Source organism: Saccoglossus kowalevskii, chromosome 5 (assembly GCF_978046115.1).
Source record: "Saccoglossus kowalevskii chromosome 5, keSacKowa6.1, whole genome shotgun sequence".
Taxonomy (NCBI): domain Eukaryota; kingdom Metazoa; phylum Hemichordata; class Enteropneusta; family Harrimaniidae; genus Saccoglossus; species Saccoglossus kowalevskii.
The window spans coordinates 35,311,886-35,317,596 of record NC_140645.1 but is presented as its reverse complement, the minus strand read 5'-3'; positions in this window follow the sequence as shown (position 1 = coordinate 35,317,596).

Sequence of the window (5,711 nt, the reverse complement as noted above, 5' to 3'; positions counted from 1 at the left end):
TGCAATGAAGAATGCTGGCAAACTAGTGGGATACAACATGGATTCCCTGCGGCACATATGTGCAACTATTAATAATACTAAACAGTACTAAACATTACGATGTTTCATATGTACTGTACCATTATATGCAGTGATCATTGTGGACCAGTACTGATGACCAATACTCCACCATTATCGTGCACCATTATGGAAGAGGTATTTCAAGAATGTGTGTTCATTTAAATAGTTTTTTTCCCAATTTGATCAGAACCTTTTGAAAGCCATTTAATCCATTTATACCATCGTATCCCTCCAGGATTTTTTTTACAAAGTGTATTTTCAGTTTTACGTAAATTAAATATTGAAGCCGGTTGGTTGTCTCGTCACAAGTAAAATATCAAAGTGACAATAAAACCACTCGCCATATATTCTAGATATTGTGGGTAATTTGTAACGCGATTATCTAATGGGGCAACCATTGTGTAGGTTTTTATTCATCTCTAACGCTTATTTAGTGATGGCCATTGTAGCGGTGGGCACTCATTGTTACTACCTAAATTTGCATATATCTTTAAATGTTAGCCTTAATGACAGTACGTATTTTGTCCCAGATATTGACATAAAATCACGTAAGTGAAATACATACTACATTTTCCACATCCGATATGAGGAACCATTGAGAATTGCTAATATAAAGAAGCACTCTTTCTAATTATCTTGAAAATGGGAGGAAGAACTCGGTTTCAGAATCAACTTTGTTGAAGATGGTTGGAAATATATATATATATATATGTATATATATATATAGTCACATATTTCTTAGCCGGGCAATAATTATGACGGTCTCAATGTTAAACGCAGTGTTGGACAGTCACAACACATTAACTGTACACAAGTTCGTCACTGCAGAAAAAAAATAATGTTAAGGTTTGTGCAACTGACTACCTCGACCAATCAAATCTGTGTAGTTTGATTTAATGTCAACCGTAACATTAACGTCAACAATAATTTATATTTAGCTCAAAATATTACTATAACAGATTGTTGAGAACCTATATAGGTGCCAATCCACATAAATATTAGTCTAACATCTTCTATTCGTCAACGCATTCGACGCAGTGTTAACTAGGTTTTTTTCTCGTGATAGCTCTGTATTTTGTGTTGGGATATTATAAGACATGATAATAACGTGATTATAATGTAAACAAAAAATGATAACAGTTGTAAAGGAGAACGTCACTTTTTTAGAGCATGAATAAGAGATGAAATTCATCGTGTATGTACATGATGAGGTAAATACACCCAGTCGATTAATAACTCAAGCGATAAATATTTACACGAGTAGAATACAGAAAAAACTGCTTAAAATGATTTACATTCAATATGTCTAAGTAAACTGCGATATTATACACCTTTACGATCACTTGTTAATTTACACATATCCACTCCCGTAATTATTGTGAAAATTGTAAATTCTAAGCCAAGGTTGCTAATTGAATGGTGACTGAAACCATCAAGTACCTTTCTATGTGTGATTCAGGTTTATGATGTTAAGTTTCATCACCAACCACCTCGCAGTCATCTTCGCTAGCCAAGGCCCATTCATTCGGTCATCGCATCACCACTACTGGTAGAGTATTTCCCTCGCAGTTTTGTTTATGAAGGTGCTGGTCATACATTTTTGATATATTGATTTAATTTCCCTATTTTAGCGGATTTACGTGGTTTGAAAATTCTATGCCGGGACAGACTTGAACACGTGGAAGACTTCACACATCCCGCTGTATTAATTCTGTCACTTGCAGAGACTGGAGTTATATTTGATGATGACTTGGATTTCTTACGGGGAATCTTCCTTAGAATGAACAGAACTTATCTTGTTGAAATTATAAACAAACACTATGCAGCACATAAAACAGGTCAGATTTTTTGTATGTGATTATGTGGGTACTGGTGTTGAATATAAGGGAGTCGAATTTTAACAGCACTATGATATAAACGTGGACGTGTAATATCGTACATGTGTCAGGATATGACGAAGTCACACCAGTGCCTGGCAAAGAATTTGCCAGCGATGTTCTGTCACACGCAACGTAATATTACCGTAATTGGTATAGTACAGGTGTGATGGTTCAAATACCAAAATGACAACAGTAACAGAAAACTTCCCTGGCGGCGATGATAAAATACGAACACGGAGCCAACAGATGAGGTTTCAACTGGTACTGGTATTATTATACTCTGCAAACATCAAGTACAATAACGCGGTAAAACTCCACTACTCCAATGACTAGATACTTAAACTCCAATACAATTCAACGAGATCTCCGATCTGATCTCAGTGCTGAACAACTCCCCTATATATACCCACACTATATATACATCAGCATACATAATGAGTCTGGAATTTATTACAAATTTCTAGAATGTTCCATTACCTTCTACAGTGTTCTATTACCAGCTTCTAAAAAATTCCACCCAGACACAGTACGGTTCTAGAACATTCTCAGTCACACGGAAGTGGTAAACAAGTCGTATGCGACATGTTCAAGTAAACAAGCTAATTTGTGCAGATATATTTATACAACTATTCGCATTAGAAAAATATTGTAAACATAGCAATTGGTATAAATATGTTTTTAAGCGAATAATTTGGCATCGCAGCAAATGTGCAAAACAGATAATGAATATCATCATACATATGTCATCGTAACGCCATAAGTTACAGCGTGCCGTAATTTTTCATTATTGCACTAGTTGTTTTCATCCTACAACATTGAATATTTGATGCTGGTTTATATTATAACATCGATGTTAAACTATATCGCATGTGCGAATCCACTATCCCATAATATTACTGCGGTTAACGCAATGAGAAGAAAATAATCGTTGATGTCATGGTTGCTCATGTAATAATGATTTTTATTGTTAGATTGGACACCTGCCATCGTAGGCGATGACACTACAGCGGAAATACCATTCGTTCCCGAACAGGAGGGTAGTGAATATGGTAGATATATAGCTGACTTCTTTGCTCTCGTTGTGAAACTGGCATCTCTCATTGATGATGGTGAGTGCTTATTTTATATATGTCAATTATTAGTGTACCAAATAGAAAAACCTGGTTCTTAATGATTTAATTCAAGAATGGTAACAAGGTAAGTGTCAAAACAAGGTAAGTCTATAAGCTTCTGATACATATGCTGTGTTAATAATGATGAGATTGTTTATGTGTGTCAAATTTCATTAATATATCAATACATATCACGTATTGCCAATCAATGGCTACTACCCTGGTACTAAACATATAATCATGCATGCGATAATACCATGTGCTGCCCATTAAACGCCACTTTCTCATAGGTCGATCGATAGCATGTGCAGCCCTATCATCAGACAGTAACTGGGCAATGATTGAGGTTAATACACAGACACACTTAAAAGATTGTGTTTGACTGATATCTATTGTTTCACCGCACATGCGATGTTCGTTTAAACCAGAAATCTTGGTTAATTTCATTAATTTCGTGGAATTGCATGTCGTATGCTCGCGAACATTCTACGCGTAAATGAAATAGATACGTCTATAATGTACTTACCACACTGTAAACGTTTTTTTTCTCAGACTACCACTGCACGTATATTAAATTTTTTACCTTTCGAATTATTTGAGCCAGGACGTTCTGATGCAATTGCCCGTTTTTTCCTGTCATAAAAACAATAATGAACCTCGCACAATGGTATATTGGGCGAGAGAAGGCGTCTAAAAGGAAGTAAATGTGTGATTCCAATTCAATTCGAATCAAATATGACACTGATGGGGATTCATTATTGTTATTATAAATCAAACAAATTTAATTAATTTTCCTAGTTTTTGTTGTTTATATAAATATACTTGCGATAGAGGTTTTATTATCATGTGGTAATTTAAAGCTATGAAGACATAAGCATTCTGACACACAATAACAGTGTCAGTGCCATGTTTTATTCTCACCAAATTAAGACATTTTCATGTCCACATAGAAGTTTAATTGAACTTGTGAAGTCTTTATTTTAAACTGTAATACATCTATGTATGCATTCATGGTTACTAATAATTTTATAAAATTTTTTTTTTGTTAAAAACGCAAATTACATGCAAATTAAATGCGGGTCATTCCGAAATAGGGAATGTTAATATTGTTTTTTCTTGTTCAGCACAACAAAACTCATCCTACAATTTTCGTTCTGGGAGGGTTGTGGAAAAGGGAAGTCATAGTAGACCTCTCAAGCGTATATATAAGATCGAAATTATTATTGTCAATAAACTCATTGAAAATAGGATATACACATCCTTGTGCAATATTGTTGTTCCAGGACTGTTGATCGGGGCTGCTGCACGCTGGCTGGTTGCCACTGAAACAACGGACATTCAAATCACCACGCAAGTGTGTAAATTTCAGTTTTGAGATGACAAAACAATTACTCGCTGCAAGCTTCTGGGTTTGTGAAGATTCGATCGTCTTCCTCAATTGTCACATCTGAGTGACAAATCTTTATATTCCCCGTGGTTGCATTTAGTAATTGCTTAGTGTGTATCTATTACACAGAATAATTGGTTTTGTGTTTCTATCACCTCTTTTGTATTTCCGTTGGTGTACATTTCAATTTAAATAAGTGAATCCTTTGTTGCTTATAGTGACTATTGTTATGGATGTAGGTAACGATTTAGTATGATGTCACTTCTATTTTACAGAAAACGTCAACATATATGGTATATTTATATTTTCATACATTTTAAATGCATAATATATGCTAATCATTCACACTGTATATTTCAGTAACCTTTGATGGTCTACGGTATTTTTGTAAGAAGTACATGACTGCACAGTTGATTACATATTTCAGACGTCCAGTGGAATTACTTCTTGGGCTTGCAGTAATTCACAAAGTGACACACAAAGCAGTCAAAATTATCCGGGATTTATTCAGCATGATGGAGTGTGAAGAGTTACTGAAATATGTCGAGACGTTCCTGTTTGATTGGCGTAAGTCAGAATATTTTCTCGAATATTTACCATTTTAGTCATGAATGTAAAAGACCACACGTAATTTACGCGTTTACAAATCAAAAACCCAAATTTGTGTGCATAAATTTCAGACAATATTTTAATGATGAAATATTATTCAGATGCACATCGATTTGGAGATTTACTATTATCATTTTAAATAGTACTTGGAAAAGTTTCGTTTGATCATCAAATATAATTATAGTAATTATTATTATATTTGTGCTCATAAAACAAGGCGAATTGATAATGAGGTGAATAAATATTGAGATAATCTCTAACTTTGTGTTGATCATGAAAATATAATGACTAGTTCGGAATAATTGGCACTACGGTAGCAAACGTACACATACATAATTTACACATTATACATACATTTTGGCTATTAAATGATATTTTAAATATAAAAAAACAATTTGTTGATTGACACTAATGATACCGTATTTTATAAACTGAACTCAATTATGCGTGAGTCTGTACAAGTGACGTCATCGGATATGTTATCCATGAGTTGATAATTTAGCCCGTGACACAACAATATTTATATACTTTCATTTGTGCAATGCGGTGGCGTGACGGGCGTGGCGTAGTGGTGGCGACGTAGCGTAGTAATGGTGGTGTAGTGGCATGGCATACTAGTGGTGGCGTAGTGGCGTAGTAGTGGTGGCGTAGTAGTGCCGACGT